This window comes from Notamacropus eugenii, chromosome 2, assembly GCF_028372415.1.
Source record: "Notamacropus eugenii isolate mMacEug1 chromosome 2, mMacEug1.pri_v2, whole genome shotgun sequence".
In the NCBI taxonomy this organism is placed as follows: Eukaryota; Metazoa; Chordata; class Mammalia; order Diprotodontia; family Macropodidae; genus Notamacropus; species Notamacropus eugenii.
This window is the reverse complement of record NC_092873.1, coordinates 423031630-423055989: the sequence shown is the minus strand read 5'-3', so window position 1 is coordinate 423055989 and position 24360 is coordinate 423031630. Positions and strand designations below refer to the sequence as shown.

Below are 24360 nucleotides of genomic sequence, written 5' to 3'. Positions count from 1 at the left end.
GTTCTGGGGTTTGGAAGTTTTTGGTGCTTCCTAGGTGGTTTGATCTGGGGAGAGGTGTGACCACTATCCTCTTGGTCTGCATTCTGGTTCATTCAGGTAGGACCCCGATCCCTTGGGATTGAAATTCATACTGTTTCCAAAGGGCCCTTATCTCTTGGGACCAGAAGTGATACTGTTTCTTGGGGTCTTTGATTTCTTTGGATCAGAAGCAATACTGCTCCTCAGCACCCTGCTCCATCTTGATTAAAAATACTCCTTTTTTCCCTTGAACTGTGATCCAGAAGTGCATGTAGGCAATGGAGTTGCCAAGCAGCTTCCAGTCCTTCATCCAGTGCTAGTATAGGGATCCCCTGTAAGCTCTTTCTAACCAGTTGCAAGATCTCAAGCCATCTCTGACTTGAGAGCTTCTGAGACTGCTTCTGCTTCTGCTGCCACCATCTAGTCCTACCACTAGTGTTTCAAATACCTGGGCTCTGGGATGACTTCCACCCTCATATCACCCTCCATCTTCTGACCTCCTAAGTTTTCTTGGGTTAGCTCTGACATTCTGCAATTTGACTTGAGGCATTATTTTAAAGTTGTTTGGAGAGGAATGTTGGGAGAGCTCAGCTGAGTGCTTTTTCTACTCTTGGAGCCATCTTGACTCCAACTCTGGAAGAGCTCATTTAAAATTCTCACAAATCATCCTTTTATTAATGAAATTTTAGAAATTTGCCATGAATTAAAGTCAAGTTCAGTGGCCTATAGTTTGAGGAGCACCCTATCTGCCTTCTTTCCCTCCTTGAAAATTTAGAACATTCTTGTTCAGTTATAGTTCCAAAGCACTTCTCTAATACTACAAAATTTTTCAAACATCATTGACAGCAGCTCAATAATCATTGACAACAACTTAATAATCATATCTGCAAGTTCTACCAGCACCTAGGAATGGAGTTTGTATATGCCTTGTGACTCAAAATTATTGAGGACAGTTATTCTCATTATTTTCATAGTTAGCTAAATTTCAGGTCATCCTTGGCTCACCATTTTAAAAGAAGTGTCGTTTAAAGAACTGATCTTAGATCCAGAAAACCTACCTTTCCATCCTGTCTCTGACAGATACCAATCTTTTCCTCCTTAAGTAAGTCACTTTATCTCTCAGTGTCCCATTCAGCATTCTAAAGCTATAAGCTGCAGAGAAGGTAAAATTTTGCTTTGTTTAGGGGAAGTTCCTTCCAGGAGGTCCCCATGTAGCCATATTATCCTCTTTTGACAGCTTCCCCTTACCTATTTTTTCCTTCTTGTAATAATTTTTTATTTACATTATAAGATTTCATTTTTATAAGCATTCAGTTTAATTGAGTTGACTTCTATAGAACTTTAGATCATGGGTTCCCACTTATCCTTTCTCTGAACTCTTTGAAAATACACTTTCCAAAAATCTAGGGTGCACATTGGCCTGCCACATAGCTGAAAGTTGAATAGGTGTTGATTGAATGATTGATTTGGCAAATAGTTTCTCTTCTTTCATCAGAGTCTGATCCAGGATGGTAATTCTTCTTATTGCTTTTTGAAGAATGAAATTAACATCAAGGCAAGTTATGTGCCTGGTGTAGCTTGGAGCAGTCTGCTAGTTCAAATTCAGGACAGGAATGAAATGACACAGTTGTAGAACATATGACAGTTGAAAGAAGGTTTATCTAGCCATTGAATGGATACTCAATAAGGAAATAGCAAAGCAATGGGACGATATGACTGCTTCTTCTCTATATGGAAATGCAGCTGGTCAGCAGAGTGTCTTGGGTTTGATGGATGTGATGACTTACATGTCTAAGGGGCACTGACTCCTGGTGGGCTGTCTTTTTAATGCGCCAGGCAACCAGGAAGTCATATCAATGGCTTGAGCCTTATCCCACTGGACCAATCAAATCTTGAGGATATCTTTTTTTCCTTTAATGGACAAGTCAGCCTGGTCTACATGACAGAACCTTAGGAGAAACTAGATTAGCTTGTGTGACAGGACCTTAGTAAGTATTGCTTCTGTCATATAAGTAAAGGATTTATCAGTTTTTTTTTTAAGCATAGGGAGACCCTTAGCAGATCTATCTGGATAAGTGAAATCACCCATCACTACACTACTATGCCAGGTTTGTGATTTATTTCTAGGATTCATTATCTATTTCCACCTTCTGGCAGGTTGGTTTTTATGCTTCTATCACAAGTTTCTCCCTCCACTAGTCTTCAACCAAATACCCTTTAATGCTTTCCCTTTTCCAGAGTTTATGACTGCTTAGAAAAGCAGGTCATCTTAATATACATTGCTACTCTCTGCTGCTTCCTCTCATTTGTTTCTTTTGTATCGCTTAAAAGAAACTATTTGCTTGGAAGAGACATTGAGTACCAATGAGCCTGACAATTTGAACTGAGATGTCTATGAATAAAAATTCTTGAAGAGGGATAGAACTGTCAATAACATGAAGAAAAGATCCATTTCTTTCAGACATGTAATTGTTAATTAACCAAATGACTCTAAAACATGCAATGATGGCAATAAATTGTAAGAAGGAATGTTTTATTTCTAGGAATGTTATTTCTTTTCATCCATCCATCTATCCATCCATCCATCCATCCATCTATCTATCTATCTATCTATCTATCTATCTATCTATCTATCTATCTATCTATCTATCTATCTATCTGTCTGTCTGTCTGTCTGTCTGTCTGTCTGTCTGTCTGTTTGTCTGTCTGTCTGTCTATCTGTCTATCTGTCTATCTTTCTATCTATCCATCTGCCTCTATTGTGTATTTTTATCTGTCTATAATTATTTTATCTATCTATATCTATCATGTATATACATCAATTTATCATCTATTATCTGTCCTCCATCATCTTTCTATATCTTATCTATCATGTATCTATTTTTGTTTATCTTCAATCATCTGACATTTATCATCCACCTTAAACTGTCTGTGTCTATCTTCTGTCATCTATTGTATATTTCTATTTATCTATCATCTCTCTATATCTATTTACCTGTCATGTATTTATTTCTATTTATCATCTGTCATCTGCCTGTCTGTTTCTACCATCAGCCATTTCTCATCTACTTCTATCTCTCTGTGTCTATCATCTATTGTGGATTTCTATTTATCTATATACATCTATAATCTGTCATCAATCTATCCATATCATCTATTATCTGTCTGTATCTATCATTTGTCATCTATTATGTATCTATTTCTATTCCTCTATCATCTATTTTATCTATCAATCATCTGCTATCTATCATCCATCTATCCAACTATTTGTCTATCTTTTACTTTACTTATTTATAGAAATTCATTTCTCTTTAGAGGCATAATAAAAAAAAGGTTTTATATTAAAACAGAATAGAAATGCTCAGATGTTTTCTTAATAGAAACAAAAGGCATTTTAAAAGAATTAATTAGGGCATAGGAACAACATGACAGCTGAAATTTTAGAAAGGACAAAGAGCAGCAGCATTTGAACTCAATAAAACTCCAATCTGTTTGGATTCCCAGATGGAGAAATCTACAGACTCTTTCTCTGCCTGAAACATTTCTCTGCCTGCAACTATTCCTAACAAAGTTCCTGGGGACATACTAAGAAATTCTTAGCCCCACCTCAGAAAGAAGATTCTCAAATAACATCTCCCCTTTGCTCTTCATCTACCCCTCATTTAGAAGCCTGATCAAGTTTAGTTTAACATTCAGAGAATATCCCAAACGCAAACCAGGCTGAATAGTCCTTTTTTATCTTCATGTGCTAAAAGAATTTGGGCATATGATTTATTAAGAAATAAGAGTGTGGAGATTTTGATCACCTTGGTGGAACATCAAAAAAAAATACACTTTGTGATGAGCTACTATTACATTTTAAGGTGATGTCATCATTACTGCATTGTTTTTCAACTTTAGTTAAAAGGGAAGTTAGCTGATATTGGGTCCAGAGTGTATACATAGTACCAATCATTCAAAAAAATTGTCTTCATAGAGCAAGTGTTTGACTCAGATTGCATTTATGTGCCATAACAAATAGGGGGAGAACACTAACCCCAAATGACAAGGAATGCTTTGCAAATTCCCCAAATGCACTTGTTTGGGATAGTTACACTCTTCTTCTAGAATTCCATCAAACGATATTTAAGATCATATAATTATGATTGGACATGCTTCTCAAAGTAGAGGCAGTGTGATGTAGTTGATAGAGAATTAACCCATGAACCAGAAATACCTAGGTTCTAATCCCACCTCTGACACATATTGACTGGGTGACTGAGCAAGTAAATCTCTTCAGGTTATAGGCAACTATCTCAGACTATAAATTGCAGAGAAGGTGCAGACCTGCATTGACATAGGGAATTTCCTCCTCTGAGAGTTCCTCATAACAATTAAACTATAGGTTTAGTTCCTATCCCTATTTGTTCTTTCAAATATTAAGTTCATGTTTAGTGAGGGTCAGATATCCAACAATCAACATTTATTAAGAACCTTCCAAATGTCAGGCACTGGGCTAGTGCTGGGGATACAAAGGGAGGTAAAATACATTTTCTGCCCTTAAGAAGTTCACCATCTAATGGGGGAGACAACATGAAAATAGCTACGTACAATAATCTACATGACAAATAGGCAATAATTGACAGAGGGAAGGTGCTATATTGAAGAGGTAGGGAGGAAAGTAGAATATTGAATTTCTTTTTGTTATTGTGTATGACCTGTGGAAGGTGCAATGCTTCTGGTACATAGAATCATAAATCTAGAGATAGAAGAAGACTCAAATTTGATAGAGTTATGTGATCATATATTTAACCTTAGAGACCATTGGCTCCAACTCCCTCATTTTACAGAGAAAAAGTCATTTTACTAGACAAATTAGTGACTTGCTCAATAGCAGAGTCGGGATTAGAGTTCAGGACTCCATTTTTAGTGCTTTCCCTACTGTTTCACATCGCCTCAAGAAAATAACACTGAAAATAGAACTAAAGGTATTTGTTAAACTGTGATTTGACCTATATCCAAAGGTTCTAAGTACCCTCAGGTGAGGATGAGAAATAGAAAAAAAATGAGTGATAAGTATCACTTACCCTTTTCCAACCATTCCATTCTTACTCCAAAAGTTGTGGGGTAGAAAAGTGGGGTAGTTCAGGAGTAGTTAACTTTTATTGTAAAGGTCAGAATTACAAGGATGGAGATTCTCTCCCTTGGACATATTTTGGCTTGTCCAGCTTCACTTGCCATGTAGTCTTTTTCAACACAAGTTGAGACCATGAATTCCCTTGAAATGTTGCTGACAAGGGTCCAAACTGAGCCTCAGTTTCCTCCTTTGTAAAATGGAGGTGATAAATGTAGCACTTAACTTCATAAGGTTAATGTGAGGATCAAGTTAATTTTTATATGTGAGGTGTTTTATAAACCTTAGAACTCTATATACCTGTCATTTATTGTTGTCAAGCTTTCATATTTTCCTTCAATCTGCAGATTCCATAACTCACTATAATACAGCAGAGCCTCAAATTACTACATACCTTAAAAAAAAAACCCAAGGTCTCCCTCAGATAAGCCTACTGAACTTGTGATTTCATTTACATAAAGCAGAGGTGTCAAACACTTGGCCCATTAACTCTGAGTGGGGCCTGAACCAGATGAAAATGTAATTGTGAAATATTTAACAAATAAATAAAATAGAACATAGATAATGTTAATATGTGGCTTTCTAAGTTAATTTGTGGCCTCCAAGGATAGTCGCATTTCTATTTAGTCTGAAATGACTGAAATAGAGAACTCCTAGGAGGAAGAACCACTTCTACCAATAGAGATTTTAAGTGCTCTGCAACCCATGTGGTATTAGCTCCCTGAGAGATTAGTTAAGTGACTTACCTAGAGTCACACCGACATTATATGACTCTGAGTCCATTTTTCTGTTCACTACACTGTACTGCCTTTCAACTAATCTAAAAATATTAAGCAGATTGCCAACACATCATAGTCTATAATAGCAAAAACTGAGGGCTTTGAGTAATAATTAGGGACAATTCCCATTCAGTATGGCTCAAGGGAAAGAATGGTGAACTTGGAGTTAGTCACAGGGCCTGAATTCAAATCCCAACTCCCCAATTTACTGTTACCAGTATATCTTTGGACAAGTCGCTTAACCTTTTGAATCCCAATTTTCTCATTTGTAAAATGAGGAGGTTGTATTTTATGATTTCTAATGTCCTTTCCAATTCTAAAAGCAGAATCCTATGATTCCTAAATTCATTTTATAGGGTTTAAGAGCAGGAAGGGGTGATAATTAAGTCCAATCTCTTTATTTTATGGATAAGGAAACTAAGTCTCAGAGACATCACTGAGGCAAAAGGTCACAAAGGTAGATAAATAGAATAATTAGGATTTGAGGTTAGAGCCAATGACCTCCAATTTAGTGATCTTTTGGACTATACAATCCTGGGATGCCTTATTTTCACTAATTAGATTTGCCTTATGCTGATGACATCAATAAAGCCCATGGAAAGTCACTATCAGTTTTGATGGTTGGGATGTAATAGAAGGAATTCTTGTTTAGGAAGGGCTGGACTAGATAACTTCAAAGGGTCTTTCCAATTTAGAGATTTTGTGAGTCAGGGTGGTTTTAGTTCATTGTCATAATTCCCTCCCTATCTTCCTTCACCTGCTAGGTGTTCACTACAAAAATCTGAAGCTTTGACAGCTCACCATGCTGCAGCATTTCAGAGTCACTGAATTTCACTTGTCAGGGGAATTGCCAAAATTAGAATCAGTTCTGAGAGAAAGAAAAATATAGCTGCAACCTTGACCTCTGTTCCTCCTCCAGATCTTTCCTTGGTATTCTCAGTTTAACTAACTTTGCTACAGAAACTAGTAACATCCTGCCTTCCAAAATGCTATACCTGTTTAGACATCTACAGCTGGAAGCTGCAAATGCAAACAAAAATCCCGACAAACCAACCTCTTCTTTTTCTTCTCCCACTTTCCCATACTTGGTATTATTGCTCATGCAAATATGAGAGAATAAGCCTCATTTGGTCTGATTTGGAATTCTAGCAAATACAGTACATCTGTTAAGTGCATGTGAGGAAGGAAAAAAAAATCCTAGTCAACTAAGCATATGGGTAAGCAGCAGACTTTTAACTTTATGGCATTGCTTTAACTATCTTCTTGACAGATATAGTAATCATTACAGATTGGAAATACCTTTGGCAGACAGCAATTTCCTGTGATGGGTAGCCATGTGATCCTGAATGATATATTGAGTTGACAGCTTGCAGGAAGGTCCAGGAAAAAAAGCTGTGAGAGGGGAAAAGCTTATTTTAGCCAACAGGCTTGGAAATTTCACAGACGTTATAGGATTCTTTTAGCACTACGCATGATTTCTCCTCCTCAGCTGCTAATTATGGGTATTTATTTATTTATCTACCTATTTATTTGATGCTGGAAATGTGAGGCTCAGTTCAGTGTGGATTATAATTTATCACAGTTTAAAAATCTTTTGTGTAATTCAAAATTATGGTTTGTAATAAATGATTTATGAGGAGTTTATAAGTATTCTTATTAAATCAGCATTTTTTATGTATTATTCTTTGGCATTACGTACCTCTGGAGACTATTAAAGTTTATTACTCAGTGTTCATTTTAATAAGAACCTTCTGACATTCCCTAGGGTCTAGGATGAACCATCCATGTGTTTCTGTCCAATATCGAATGAAGCTCTGGCTTGTAAGGAAAAACTCTTTATCAATACTTTTAAAGAAAAAAGGTGCTGGATTATCCATTTGTCAATTTTTTTATGTAGTGCCTGATGCCAGGACTTCCCAGTCATTTTTCACCCTGTGATTCGTTTCTGTACTTCTAAGTGGATTTCAATACAGTTGGCATGGAGTAAATGGTGTCCACACATGGAAAACAGCAGCCATGGTAGTGGCCAAGGGAATTTTCCCATTAGATGCCACATCTCACCTACACCTGAAGCAAGCCCTCTGTTCAGTTGTATTTATGGAGACTTGGAAGAGGGACTTTTTCTCCCCACAAAAAAGAACCTGCTAGACTGAAACCAGTTCTGATGCCAAGTTCATTCCTATATTAACCAAGAGGCTTCTCACTCAATACATTACAGCCACATATGGAAACCTGACCAACAGTGGTTTTAGCCGTTGGATTTGGAGTCAGAAAACCTAGGGTCAAGTTTGGCTTTGCTACTTTTGGGGAAGCCACATTATATTTCTCATATTTCTTGACCAGAGTTATAAAATGAACATAGAATACATGATTTCTAAGGTTCCTTCTAGCTCTGGAATTCTTTAGAACTGGGTAGATCCTATCCACTGAAGAGAACACCTTGATTCTGGGAAAATTACATTTCAACAACTATGTAGTATTAGTACAACAACCATGACAACAAAACCCTATTAGAATCTTTTAATGGCATTGTGTGTATATGTGTACACAACATATATACACATACACAACACATATATGTATATATACATACAACCATACATACACACATACATACACCTACATACACACATTTGAAGAATTTAGCTTTGATGACTTTGAAAGCCTGAGCTCGTAGTTCTCAGCTAGTTAGACGGCATTTAAAAAAAATGTTCTACTGAAGTCAACATTAACAAAAATTTATTAAGTGCCTACTGTGTGCAGAACTCTGTGCTTAGAGCTGGTTGAGATATAAAATTTCAGTAAGACAGGGTTCCAGGCCTCATGGAGCTTATAGTCCACTGGTTTCAGGTGACATTTACATTACTTTCCATCTTCTTTGAAAGGAACGGTAGAATATATCCAGGGCTAAGGGTCTGATAGTTTGGGTTTAGATTGCAGCTTGCTGAGCTGGCCTCTCCATTCAAAGTTAACCCCCATCCTCCAACAAATACTGACTTTTAAAATAAGGAAAGAGTAGTTCTTCCTTTTTCCTTTTCTCGTTTCAAGCATTCTGTCACTATCCATTCCTTGCATCATTACTGGCTGTCACATTTCTATTAGAGTAACTCTCCTTTTAGAATTCACTCTAATTTAAACATTTACCCATGATGCCTATCTCTGCTGCTATTATGCAGAGTGAGAGTGAGATATTGGTTGAAATCTAATGTTATAACAGAAATATATTACAGTTTATCACTTTCCAATAGAAACATGTTACAGTTATTACTTTATGAAATGCTTTCACATGCATGCTCTCAGTTAATCTACAAAACAACCCCATATTTTAGGTAAGATTACTAAGAAGTTAAATGAGAGAGGCAAAATGACTTTCCTGACAGTCATCTATCTTTAAAGTCGCAGAGGCAAGACAATCTTTTGCCTATAGGTTCAGCACCTTTTTTAGTCCAAACTCTCTTTTTTAGTCCATACTAAGCCCTTAGTATGAGAGAGAGAGAGAGAGAGAGAGAGAGAGAGAGAGAGAGAGAGAGAGAGAGAGAGAGAGAGAGACAGATAGACAGACAGACAGACAGACAGAGACAGACACAGAGAGAGACAGAGACACAGAGACAGAGACAGAAAGACAGAGAGAGACACACAGAGAGAGACACAGAACAGAGAGAGGGAGATTCTAATCTGACTTTCATGAATACATAAAGACACCAACAAAGACATACTAAAAGGATGAGTATTTTCAAAGCTTAATCATTAATCAATGATTAATGATGACAGCGAACCCTATGAGGATAAGAAACTATGAAACCTTTGAGCATGAGGCTCAGAAACTGCGGTCTGAAAAATTGACCAGAACTGCAATTAATGACTCCTTGAGGTGAAGAAAATTACCCCATTTTTCCATCATTGGGCATCATAAAAACAGCACTCCTTTCCATACCCATAATTACACTTTTCAGAAAGGACTTTACAATTCACTAGATCATGTACTCAGAATGCTGGTCAAAAAAAGAATGCTTGCAAGTTAGAGTCTAAATGCTGCATTACTGGCATTCTTATTCTCCATCCTCCTTTTCTGTTTCCTTATAATAGGGCTGGGAACTACTGCCAAGTAATCTATCTTATTTTAACTTTGCAAAAATGTTACCGTTTTTGATGGTAGCAAGAATTCCATTATGATGAATATTATTAGGACTAAAAATTCACTGTGTTGGAATCTTGTGGTGTAATGGAAAGGTCACTGGCCTCAGATTCAGAACACCTGGGTTCAAATCCTAGTTCTCTTATGTTCTACCTGTGTGATTTAAAAAATAATAATGTTGCATGCGAAAGTTCAGAAGGAGTTTATGGTCATAAAGAAGTATTTTTTCTTTTTAAAAAATTAATTTATTAATTTTTAGTTTTCAACATTCACTTCCACAAGATTTGAATTCTAAATTTTCTCCCCTTCTCTCCCCTCTGCCCACCCCAAGATGGCTTGCATTCCAACTACCTCTTCCCCCAATCTGCCCTCCCTTCTATCATACCTCTCCCTTCTCTCATGCCTTTCCCTTCTGTTTTCTTGTAGGGCAAGATAGATTTCTATTCCCCATTGCCTGTATGTCTTATTTCCGAGTTGCCTGTAAAAACAATTTTTAACATTCATTGTTAAAACTTTGAGTTCCAACTGCTCTCCCTTCCGCCCTTCCTACCCAACCCCACTGAGAAGGCACACAATTTGATATGGGTTATACATGTGGACTCATGTAAAACACTTCCATAACAGTCATGAGGTGAAAGACTAACTATATTTCCCTCCATCCTACCCTGCCCATTTATTCTATTGTTTACTTTAAATTACCCCCTCATCCCATTCGCCCTCCCTTCTATCATCCCCTCACCCCATGCTTATCTCCTTCATCCCTACTTTCCTGTAGTGTAAGATAGATTTTCATACCAAATTGAGTGTGCATGTTATTCCCTCCTTAAACCAAATCCAATGAGAATAAGGTTCACTCTTTCCCTCTCACCTCCTCCCTCTTCCCCTCCATTGAAAAAGCTTTATCTTGCCTCTTTTATGGGAGAGATAATACACCCCATTCTATTTCTCCCTTTCTCCTCCAATATATTCCTCTCTCACCCCTTAATTTTATGTTTTTTAGGTATCATCCTTTCCTATTCAACTCACCCTGTGCCCTCTGTCTATAAGTATATAATCCTTCCAACTACCCCAATACTGAGAAAAGTCTCAAGAGTTACAAATATTATCTTTCTATGTAGGAATGTAATCAGTTCAACTTTAGTAAGTCCCTTTTGATTTCTCCTTCCTGTTTACCTTTTCATTTTTCTCTTGATTCTTATGTTTTAAAGTCAAATTTTCCATTCAGTTCTGACCTTTTCATCAAGAATGCTTGAAAGTCCTCTATTTCATTGAATGACCAATTTTCCCCCTGAAGTACTGTACTCAGTTTTGCTGGGTAGGTGTTTCTTGGTTTTAATCCTAGCTCCTCTGGAATATCATATTCTAAGACTTGCAATCCCTTAATGTAGAAGCTGCTAGATCTTATGTTATTCTGATTGTGTTTCCACAGTACTTGAATTGTTTCTTTCAGGTTGTTCACAATATTTTCTCTGTGACCTGGGAGTTCTGGAACTTGGCTATAATATTCCTAGGAGTTTTCATTTTGGGATCTCTTTCAGGAGGCGATTGTTGGGTTCTTTCAATATCTATTTTACACTCTGATTCTAGAATAAAAGGGCAGTTTTCCTTGATAATTTCTTGAAATATGATGTCTAGGCTCTTTTTTTGATCATAGCTTACAGGTAGTCCAATAATTTTTAAATTGCCTATCTTGGAGAGACTATTTTCCAGGTCAGTGGTTTTTCCAATGAAATATTTTACATTGTCTGCTATTTTTTCATGCCTTTGGTTTTGTTTTATAATTTCTTGATTTTTCATAAAGTCATTAGCTTTCATCTTCTCCATTCTAATCTTCAAGGAATTATTTTCTTCAGTGAGCTTTTGGATCTCCTTTTCAATCTGGCCAATTCTGCTTTTTAGGGCATTCTTCTCCTCATTGGCTTTTTGGATCTCTTTTGTCATTTGGGTTAGTCTATTTTTAAAGCTATTTTCAGCATTTTTTGGGGTCCCCTTTAGCAAGCAATTGACCTGTTTTTCTTGATTTTCTTGTATCACAATCATTTTTCTTCCCATTTTTTGCTCTACTTCTCTTACTTTATTTTCAAAATCCTTTTTGAGCTCTTCTATGGCCTGAGACCAATTCATATTTTTCTTGGAGGTTTTGGATGTAGGAGTTTTGACTTTGTTGTCTTCTTCTGTTTGTATATTTTGGTCTTGTCACCAAAGTAAGATTTTATAGTCTGATTATTTTTCCAGTTTTTGCTCATTTCTCCAGCCATTTACTTGACTTTTGATATCTTTCCCAAGGTATTCTCAACTTCCAGTGGGAATGCAGGGGTGTACTGTCAGTTTCTCGATTCCTCCCATAATCTGTGGGCCTAGAACTCCAGAAACAGCCACTCTCTCTGCTCTGGCTACAGCTTCTGTGAGCTCCTCTACTCCCTCTGCAGTCCTGGGGCTGTCCTTGGACCAGTCTACTGTCTCATACAGGTCCAACAGGTGTTTTCCATTGATCTTCCAATTTGTTCAAGGTGTTTTGGGGTTGTGAAGTCTGGAAACCACCACAGGTGCCAGTGGTTCATCCCTTCCTGCCCCCCCCCCCCCCCAGGCCTGCTCAGGTCCATCCCATGGCCCACACTGGACTGTGCTCTGCTCCCAGTGCAGAGCAATAAGACACTTCCTGTTGACCTTCCAGGCAGTCTTGGGCTGAAGATTTACTTCACTCCATTATTCTGTGGGTTCTACAGTTCCAGAATTTGTTTAGAGTAATTTTTTACAAGTATTTGGCTGGGTTTGGAGGGAGAGCTGTAGCAAGTCCCTGCTTTCACTCTGCCATCTTGACTCTGCCCCTGCTCATAAGAAATATTAAAGAAAAAGGGGGGCTATTTTTGGCTATGTTGGGGTCAAAAGGAAGATCAAAGAATGGATAGAACTGCTTCTCAGAGTGGATGAGACAATGAGAGTTGATGAAGGACAGAAAACAGAACAACTCATTTTCTCTTTTCTATATTGAGAATGATATTTATCCTGGGAAAAAGAGTATAAAAATGGCTAATGAGAAGTTAGCCATTAATCCAAGATAAATAAGGACCATAGATTATATATTCATTGATTCAGAGGTAGAAGACATATTACAGAAGCCATCTAGTCTAAGTCTATTACAGACGAATAAATTGAGGCAAAGGGGCTTGTGCAGGATCACATAGCTAGTGAATGTCTGAGATAGGATGTGAACCCAGTTATTCCTGACTCCAGGTCTAGCTCTATCCACCTAAGTGGCAAAAAATTATAACTCATTGTTTCATACAGATTTAGATCCAAAAGAGACCTCAGAATACATCTATTTTATAGATTAGGAAACTGAGGTCCACCAAGATTAAATAACTTGCCCAAGGTCACACAGGTAGTAAATGCCAAAGATAGGATTTGAAACTGGGTCTCCTGGCTTTAGAATCAGTGTTTTCCCCACTATACCCCATACCTGAATTTGAGATCATAATAAAACACCTAATGATCTTGGTCAAGGCTCTGGTCCCAAATGAATTCAATCCCTGGGATCTGGAGAGAATGAATGTGGATTGTAGCTGTGACAGTTATTAACTGTTTGATAATAGGTAAGTCACTCAAATTATTTATCTATAAAATAGGGCTAAGACTCCCTGAACTCTCTGCCCCACAGTTTCCTTTGAGAAAAGCACTTTATAAACCTAAATAAAACTGTATAAATGTAAACAGTTACTATTATTACTACTTACAAAGATGACTATGTGCTGAATGCAATGAGGACAATGATGCCAACAACACTGATGATAATGAAAATGAGCTGCTCTCATGACTGTGACTGTTACTGCTACTAGATGTTATTACTCAATCACCAACAGCCATGTTAGAAAACTGGTGGACAATGTGTGAGTTGCCACAGGACGTGAAGTGTTTGATGTTCTGATTTCCAAAAATGGAGGGAGGATCATGTTATTAAACTATAGGCTTATGAGCTTGACTTTGATTCCTGGTCAAATTATATTGTTGTCTTTCATTTTTCAAACAATGACATCATAAGCGATGTCTTGAATTGTACATGAATTGGATTGGTCGTGAGGAAAGCATTTTGTATACTTTAAAGGGCTATATAAATAGAAACGATTATAATTACTTAGATAGAATAAATAGCAATGTGACAATACAGAATCTGGTATAAAAAAGATTTATTAGGGATCCTGTTAAAGGGAAATGATTGCTACAAACACTACAAAGAAAAAAAGGAAAATGACAAATGTTTTAGGAGTTGCCAGAAAAGAGGCATACTTATTCACTGTTGGTGGAGGTATAAATGGATACAACCATTCTGGAGAGTAGTTTGGAACCATAAGCGAAAGGTTACTAAATTGATCATTCCCTTTGATCTAACAATAGACTTACACTTCAAAGAGATCAAAGAAAGAGGAAAAGGATCCCTATGTAAAAAAATACTTCTAGTGCCTTTTTTTGTAGTAGCAAAGAACTGGAAACTAAGGGAATGCCCATTAATTGGGGAATGGTTGACCAAACTATGTATATAAATGAAATGGAATAGTATTGGACTATCTGAAATAATGGAAAATATATATGAAATGATGCAGAGCTAAGAGAGCAGAACCAAGAGAATAATTTATGTAATAACAAATTATATAAAAACAAATTTGAAATCCATAAGAACTCTGGTTAATTGAACGACCAGCCATGATTCCAGAGGAACCCTGATAAGGAATACTACACACTTCCTGACAGTGAAGTGATTGGCTCAGTATGAAGAAACATATGTATTTTTTGGACATGGTGAGTGGAGGAATGTATTTTGTTTGATATGCATATTTCCTATAAGGATTTCCTTTTTCTTTCTTTTTTTCCCCCCCAGTAGTATGATTGGGGTGAGAAAAGAAAATACATTTTCATTAATTAAAAAAATCCCAAATGTAATTGAACAAATCCCTAGATACAAGAAGGACTTTACTGAAACACTTTCTCCGTGGTCATGGCTCATCAATTTTGCTTACAGATGTGTGTATATGCATATGTATACACACATATATTTTATATATAATATATAGTAAGATTTTAGCAGAATATGTATGTATGCAAGTAAGTATATAGTAGAAAAACAGAATTTACCGGCTGCCCTCAGGTATCTATCAATGTTAATTAGAGCTATAATTAGCATAGGGTAATTGGGATTTCACACCAGGATGAAGACATAAGGGTGTGATTTACGTTTTCTTCTCAGCATCTACAACCCTGCCCTTTTATATTGGCTCCTCTTTGGCTCATGCCTACATATGATGCAGTGGTCTGTTGGCCATCACTTTCATAATCACTCACCCAGACTCCGCTCTCATTCCTGTTGTCTTCATCCCCATACCTTGTAAAGTGAAGGTCAGGCTCTTTTGGGAACAGTCTGCTCCCTCTGCTGGTGAGACTTTTCCCATTGTTGTAACATCCTCTGTTGATACTGAGGGTTTGCCTGTCCCGAGTGAATTTAACCCTGGTTCTGGGATTATTGCTTAAGGCTCTGATTTTGTGAACATTCATTTCCATTTCAGTCAAATGAATTACAGCTGGATATCTTCTTACCTGACACAGCTAAGGTCAAAGGCCAAATTTTTTTTATAAGATTACAGGATGATAGATTTAGAGCTAGAAAGCATATTAGAAATCACTGAGTCCCACTCCTTCATTTTAGAAATATGAAAGCTGAGGTTAAATGACTTTTTCTGGGTCATTCAACTGTTAAATATTGGGCTACAAAACATTTTGGAAATTGTGTATGTTTTCACTCACTGCTCATTATTCACCATCACAAAAAATCCACCTCTCTAATACCAATTACACCATTATTTTCCCAGAGATTCCCTCCCTCCCTACCTCATATTAAAAAATGATTAAGTCTTGTAACTTTTAGTGTTAATGGTATTGTTGAGGGATAGTATAAAAATGGAGTAATGTCTTTTAGGATAAAATTCTAATCAAAGAAAATTATCTTGGTCACCCCCTAGAAAGTCACTATAATTATTTCATACAAAGTTCATTGATTCACACAGACTTGGTAGTTCTCTAATTAAGTAGATTCATAACTTAATTTAAATGTAGATAAGCTTTTGGGTACTAAGCATTTCATCCTTAACTTAGAAGAAGCTAGGAACTTAATTGGGACAAACCCTCCCCCATCTCTGTTCCTTTTGTCCGCCTATAACTGGAAAATGAAAATATACACAAAGAAAAACATATTGCAACATATTGGAAAACAACGGATTATGATTGCTCACTTTTTTTTTCTGAGTTTTTGCTTTTTTGCTTAATTGTGTTAAGAAATTTAGGTTCATCATTCAGTATAATAAAGAGGATTTTAAAAATGTATATCAAATCCGATGGTTCCCCCCCCCAGTTTTAATCCTTTTCAACTCATGTGCTACATTTGACCCTGTTGACTAACTCTGTCCTTGGATACTTATTTTCTCTTCTCTAGGTTTTCATTTTAACTCTTCTCTCCTGGTTCGCCTATAATCTGTTTGATTGCTCCTCCTCAGTCTTTTTTCCTGACTCATCCATATCATACCCTCTATCTGTGGGTATTCCCTAAAGTTCTATCCTAGTCTCCCTTTCCTGTTCACTGGACCCAGATGGCTCAGGAGGAGAAGGTGAGGTTGGCGACCTTGCACAGCCCTCCCTCACTCAAATTAAAGTCAACCACAAATCATGTCATCATTTCTCTGATGTCATGATCTTCTTTGGCAATAAAGGACAAACACAGAAACAACAACAACAATGTTACATCTCAGCTTCCATGAGTTTAACTATCATCTCTCTGCAGATGACTCATGCATTTCAATATCCAGTCTGACTGTCTATCCTGAGTTTCTGCCTTTTTGTATCTCTAATTGCCTACTGGATATTCCAAGCCGAGACATCGTAAACTCAGCATGTCAAAAAACTGAACTCATTATCTTTTCCCCAAATCCTCTCCTTTCCCAAACTTTTTTATTTCTGTTGAAGTCACCACTGTTACAGGTTTATAACCTCAGCATTTTCCTTGACTCATCTTTCTCCCCTGCCAAATATTTAATTAGTTTCCAAATCTCAATGTTTCTGCCTTTACAACTTTGCACCTGAGTCCTTCTTACTGCTCATTGAGAGTCTAGTTCAGTTCAGGTCTTATCATCTCTCACCTAGATTATTGCAACAACATCTTATTTGTTCGATATGACTCACGTCTCTCATTTGCTCCAGTGCATTCTGTACATCACTGTCTTGAGCGCAGATTGAGTGATGATCCTACTCAACCAATTCCAGTGGTTTCTTATCACCTTTAGAATAAAATAGAAACTATTCTGTTTAGCTTTTAAAATTCCATGCAACCTGGCCATAACCTACCTTTCCATCTACCTCGTACTTTAGTTCCCTTCCTAAATATTGGTAAATTGCTTAGCATAGTGTCTGGCACACAGTAGGCACTACATAAATGCTCATTCCCTTTTCACACTTTGTGATCCAGCCATGCTCTCCTTTCCTTTTCCCAACTTTCAACATTTCGTCTCCTAACTTCTAGCCTTTGTACTGGCTGTCCCACATGTCTGAAATAAATGTCTTAAATTTAATTTAAATTTCCTTAGAATTGTCTCACAGAGTCATTCTCTTCTTTTAAAGATATAGTTTAGATACCATCTTCTGCATGAAACTTTTCCTGATACTCTCAATGCTTGTAACCTCCCATGTATTGAACAAGTATAATTAAAAAATATACACATATGTGTGTATATATACACATATATACACACATACACATATGTATATGTGTACTCACATTTGTGGATATATGTACATATGTATACACATATGTATTAACCTTATCTTTATTCCATATATATTTTTTATATGTATTTTGTTGTCTTTCCTTACTAGGACAACTTTGATGCTGTCATTCCAATTAGAATATAAACTCACTGAGAGCAGGGATCCTTCATTCTTAGTACATATAGTTGCAATGCTGGGCATAATGGCTGGCATATAATAGAAACTTAATAAATACTTGTTTATTGATCTAATCTTCTGTCACTTCTTTCATTTTTCCTCACTGCCTGATGTAATCAGTGATGCTGGGATCACAACTTGAAGGTTCTTCAGAGATCTAACTGGTCTATGCCAGGAGATAATTCATTTAAAGAAATTAGATACTGTCTTAATTAGTAATTATAGAATGATTTAAGTCTTGCAAAGTACTTTATAAGTATTATTTCATTTTAAACTCGCAACAACCCTGGCAAGTAGGCACATTGTCACCCCAATTTTGGTTGGGGTTAAGGGACTTGCCTGGAGTTGCTAGTAAGTATCTGAGGCTGGATGTGAAGTCAGGTCTTCCTGATTCTAGACCTGATTTCTATTAACTGAGCCACCAGCTGCCTCTGACTATCTCAAGTTGCATTCCTTGCTAAGGATATTCTTCTTTCTGTTGTGAAGATCTTTTTCTTTAAAGGAGAAGATGAAAGTATAATAGGAGTTGAAAAATTTTGATTTCTCTCTGTTGACTGCTAACATTACATTCTCTGTCCCTTACAGTGGACCCAGTACAGGCATTCTTAACCATTTTTTGTATCATGGTCTCCTTTGGTAGTCTGGTAAAACCCATGGACTCCTTGTAATGATGTTTATAAATAATTGAAGGAAATGCCAAATTTAAATAAGAATTTAGTGAATATAAGTAGGATTTTTTTCTTATTCAAGTTCTCAAAGTTCCTAAAATCTGTGGGCTCCAGGTTAAGAACCCCTGACCTAGATTTCCTTGTTATTTTTCTTACATCAAACATAGATTTAAAAACATTCCCTATAGCATTCTCCTCCCCTGAATTTCTAAATGCCAAGTTTCAGATGGACCTTAACAGACCACCTAATCACTCTCATCACTACTTTCTGACTTCCCCAGCTTTTTAAAAATCCCAGTTTAAAATCTCAATTTCTAGAGGAAACTTTTTCTAATTCCTTTTGATTCTAGTGCCTTTTCCATTGATTATTTTCTATTTATCTTGCATATAAGCTTGTTTGCACAAAGTTTGTTTGCATGTTATCTTTCCACTAAATTGTGAACTTGTCATGAACAGAAACCATCTTTATTTTTCTTTGTTTTTCTCCTCCCCTCTCCCTACCTTTCCATGCTTGGCCCGTAATTGATTATAAACACATATGTGCCTAATAAATATTTCTTGACTAGCCCAACTCTTTTATTTAAAGATTAGAATACTAAAGCTCAGTAACTGACTTGCCTGAAGCATCAAAAGAGGGATTTGAACCTAGGTAGGTCTTCTGAATTCTAAGCCAGTACTCTTTTCATTTTGCCATGCTACCCTAATTACATTCAGCTCAAAGATAATTTATTAAGTACTTAAGCATTGTGCTAGGCACTGAGGATACAGATACAGAAACAAAACAGCCCCTAGTGGAGGTGAAGCAAAAATTTAGAAAGATGAAGAAACTCTGGGTCAGAATAGTTTTTAGATCTCCATTTATTATATAAGGGGATTGAGATACAGGGTTTAGTTTCCTTCGTTGAGAGAAAAAGAGACTATATAAAGCTGCTCATCCAAGACCATCAGCTTCTTTGGGAGGAAGAGATACTTCTAATTTCCTCAGAGCTCAGGAAGGGTGCTCAGAGTTAAATCTCTAATTTGGAAACGGAATGGGGCTACTTACTGCTGACAGAAAAATCCACAATTGTCTATATATAACCATGACCCTATGAAGACTCTCAACTCATACAGACCAGGTCAAATTCTGGGAGCTGCACCCAAGAAGGTCAGTTTTATCCCTACCTGGAAATTCTTCTGGGAAAGTCTAGATGCTCATAGTATGGCACTGTCCATGTCTAAATAATGTCAAATGTGGTTTCTAGTTACCATGAAAGCACTCAAGGCAGGAAATGCATATCGTGTATAGGACGTACTGTATTTCACCTCACAGAAAATTTATACATAGAAACTCATAAAGAAACACAAAATCATATAAATCAGCCAAATAGCCTATAAGTTTCTGCTATAAGTGAACTGAACAGGGGAATAATTCTTTGGTACCCTGATTCTCCTCTCCTTCATACTTCCCTTCCAGGTCATGATAATCTTCTGTTATTGCCTATGATCTGTAGCCGGTGTGTGCATGCGTGGCTGAGAAGTCCAGTCCTCATTTGAATGCTTAGCCTGTTTGGCAGATCTAATGCCCATGTAGACCCTGAAACATTCATAGACATTTTGTAACTGGTTCTGGTCTATTATCTTATGTGGTGAAGATGAACCTTTGCAATTAGCTGTGGAATGTAAATGGTGGTTCTTCAAAGGCACTAATCAGCTAAAGTGAGGTTCTTGCTCAGGGGTGGGGAAATCCTCTGCCTTGAGGTCACATGTGGCCCCTCTAGGTCCTCAAGTGCAACCCTTTGACTGGATCCCAACTTCACAGAACAAATCCCCTTAATAAAAGGATTTGTTCTGTAAAACTTGGACTCAATCAAAAGACCACACCCAAGGGCCTAGAAGGCCATGTGTGGCCTTGAGGCTCCAGGTTCTCCTCCCTCTTGCTCTTGTTTTTTTTCCCCCTGGGAAGAGATAACTGCTCTAAGACTGGATGGATAAAGGCCTTGAACCCTTCTTATCAGAACCTGGCACATATCCTGTGAATTTTATCACTTTGTATTTATTCTTTCTTGTTTGAGCAGCATGGGAGAGAGGGACAACCATGTGAACATAGAAATGGTAAGCCATTAGAAGTTAAGAAGGTAGAGTTTATGCTGAGCTTTCCCTTGCCAGTCCAGCAGTTAAGGCCTTAAGGAACAACCTGAGGGACCCAGAGCAGCAGCAACTGAGTTGAGGATTTCTCTAGCAGCTATCCTACATCTGTAATTGAATTTGGTGGGGACAATACTCTATAGACACTGAATTAAGTATGAATCTACTGTCCCCAGGGCTGAAAGGCATAGGGAAGAGTATACTCCTTCCAAGGTATTGGGGAGAATTATTTGTGGGTCTGTTCTTGCTAAATCTTCCAAGTAAATGCCCCTTCACAAAGGATAACTAATGTTCATTGGTTAAATAGAATTGGGGTAACTGGTGGTTAATAGTGAGGGAAAATGGGAATGGCAACTTTAGCAGGTAGCACAGAAAGACTCCTACAGCTTTTAGGGGGAGATGTAGCTGGCCTTCTTCTGGGAGAATAATGGATTCCTTCAACTTCTGGACCTTTGTTATTCTTATAGTGATTATATTGTCAGAACTTCATGTAGTAGCTGTGCCCTGGTCTGAGAGCATGCTCAAAGAAGGCATTCACTAGGGGGGATTTAAAATAAACGTGTTCATGGATTCTACCTACAAAATATCGAGGGTCAGTTAATGACAGAAAAAGCTTTAGATACAGGTGATTTAAAAAATCAGTTAACCTGAAAATAATTCTAAGGATAATTATAACATTAATATGATACTTTACAGTTTGGAAATGTTACTTAGCTGTGGAAGGCTTCATGTTTTTTCTCTCTCTAGTTACTTGGGCAAGGCTATGAGAGAGACCCAGGCAGTTTATTCTGTCTTGTAAGGGAAAACTCCTCTCTCGCTGGTGTGAAAGGGGAAGAATGTGAACTAAGTGAGCACACTTGAAAAGAGATAGGGATTGAGTTTCAGAGACTGTGGTTCCTGGAATCACATTCTAGTCCTTCATATAGTCTGGTTACAGTCAGGTCCTTAGAGAAGGGGGATTTGAATCCAAGTTCTTTGACTCCAAATGCAGTTTCCTTTCAATTACATTAGACTGTCTTTTGTTGGACTAGAAAAGATGAATAAAAAAATGGCTAATAAGAAGAAGATAGGTAGGAAGATGAGATTGTACAAGAGGAAACAGCTGCTCTGGATAAGTTCAAGTCATCAGGCTCAGACAAATTACATCCTAAGGTACTGAAAAAACTGGCAGGAGTGATCACCAATCTACTGTATGTTATCTTTCAAATATTGTAGAAAACAAGAAAAGAACAGCTTTGGAGAATGATTAATTTTTCTTTTTTGCAAAAAAGGAAAGAGAAGGGAGGCCCTATAAACCAATAAACTTCACTCATGTAAAAATTCTAGCACATATTATAAGGAGACAGTTAAGATCACAAAATGCCAGGGTAGCTTCATTAAGAATAGATTTCTTCTTTTTTCTCAAGGTAACAAGAATTTATTTAGCACTTACTCTATGCCAAGCATTGTGCAAGGCACTGGGGATACAAATACAAACAAAGAAAGACAATCCCTGTTGTCCAGGACATAATATCCATATGGAGGAAGGCAACACCCTGAAAACTGGGGTTGAGGAAAGTACCCATGTAGGGGCATGAAAAGTCTGGAAAGTCAGAAGCAGATCTAGGTAGAGAATAACAGTTGACTGGTCTGTTTCTCCCCAAAATAGAAGCCCTGGGAGGAACTTTCCAATGTAAGAAAGGGTTGACATCATGGAAGAATGTTCCAAAGTGAGAAGGGAAAAATGGATATTTCAGGGTGAAGAGACTCTTGGAGCTGAGTATATACCTGCTAAATATGAAACGCTACTCCATCCACTCTTAACTAACCCCTTTAATCCATTTTATTTCTTTTGAATAAGGTATGTCCAGCCAGAGTCATTTTTAATCATGGATTGCAGGCTACTTCTCCTCCTTCTCTTCCTTCTTTTTCTTCCTCTTCCTTCTCTTATTCCTCTTCTTCTTCCTCTCTCTCTTTTTCCTCTATGTCCAACCAAGAATTATTTTTTTTAATTAGTTAATTTATTTAACTTTTAACATTCATTTTCACAAATTTTTGGGTTCCAAATTTTCTCCCCATTTGTCCCTTCCCCCCACCCCAAAACACCGAGCATTTTAATTGCCCCTATCACCAATCTGCCCTCTCTTCTAACATCCCTCCCTTCCCTTGTCCCCATCTTCTCTTTTGTCCTGTAGGGCCAGTTAACTTTCTATAGCCCATTGCCGGTATTTCTTATTTCCTAGTTGTATGCAAGAACAATACTCAACAGTTGTTCCTAAAACTTTGAGTTCCAACTTCTCTTCATCCCTCCCTCCCCACCCATTCCCTTTGGAAGGCAAGCAATTCAATATAGGCCATATCTGTGTAGTTTTGCAAGTGACTTCCTTAATAGTCGTGTTCTGTAAGACTAACTATATTTCCCTCCATCCTATCCTGCCCCCCATTTCTTCTATTCTCTCTTTTGACCCTATCCCTCCCCAAGAGAGTTGACTTCAAATTGCTCCCTCCTCCCATTGCCCTCCCTTTCATCATCCCCCCCACCCTGCTTAACCCCTTCTCCCCCATTTTCCTGTATTGTAAGATAGGTTTTCATACCAAAATGAGTGTGCATTTTATTCCTTCCTTTAGTTGAATGTGATGAGAGTAAACTTCATGTTTTTCTCTCACCTCCCCCCTTTTTCCCTCCACTAAAAAGTCTTATGCTTGCCTCTTTTATGAGAGATAATTTGCCCCATTCCATTTCTCCCTTTCTCCTCCCAATATATTTCTCTCTCACCCCTTAATTTCATTTTTTAAAGATATGATCCCATCCTATTCAATTGACTCTGTGCTCTCTCTCTCTCTCTCTCTCTCTCTCTCTCTCTCTCTCTCTCTCTCTCTCTCCCTGTGTGTGTGTGTGTGTGTGTGTAATCCCACCCACTACCCAGATACCAAAAAGTTTCAAGAGTTACAAATATTGTCTTTCCGTGTAGGAATGTAAACAGTTCAACTTTAGTAAGTCCCTTATGACTTCTCTTTGCTGTTTTCATGCTTCTCTTCATTCTTGTGTTTGAAAGTCAAATTTTCTTCTCAGCTCTGGTCTTTTTGTCAAGAATGCTTGAAAGTCCTCGATTTCATTGAAAGACCATTTTTTCCTCTGAAGTATTATACTCAGTTTTGCTGGGTAGGTGATTCTTGGTTTTAGTCCTAGTTCCTTTAACTTCTGGAGTATCCTATTCCATGCCCTTCGATCCCTTAATGTAGAAGCTGCTAGATCTTGTGTTATCCTGATTGTATTTCCACAATACTTGAATTGTTTCTTTCTAGCTGCTTGCAATATTTTCTCCTTGACCAGGGAACTCTGGAATTTGGCCACAATGTTCCTAGGAGTTTCTCTTTTTGGATCTCTTTCAGGGGGTGATTGGTGGATTCCTTGAATACTTATTTTGCCCTCTGGTTCTAGAATCTCAGGGCAGTTTTCCTTGATAATTTCATGAAAGATGATGTCTAGGCTCTTTTTTTTGATCATGGCTTTCATGTAGTCCCATAATTTTTAAACTGTCTCTCCTGAATCTATTTTCC

At 37.4% G+C, this 24360-nt stretch overlaps 1 long non-coding RNA gene across 2 annotated transcripts in view; it reads right to left on the bottom strand.

Moving 5' to 3' along the window:
• Nucleotides 1-7072: 7072 nt before the first annotated feature.
• Nucleotides 7073-24360, bottom strand: part of LOC140529292 (uncharacterized) — an 84352-nt gene continuing 67064 nt past the window's right edge. The window contains exon 6 of one of the 2 annotated variants that reach the window (XR_011975484.1): nucleotides 7073-7302. This is a non-coding gene — a long non-coding RNA (uncharacterized lncRNA). Of the gene's footprint in view, nucleotides 7303-22582; nucleotides 22782-24360 lie in introns of those variants that run through there. The other variant, XR_011975482.1, reaches the window with a different exon arrangement.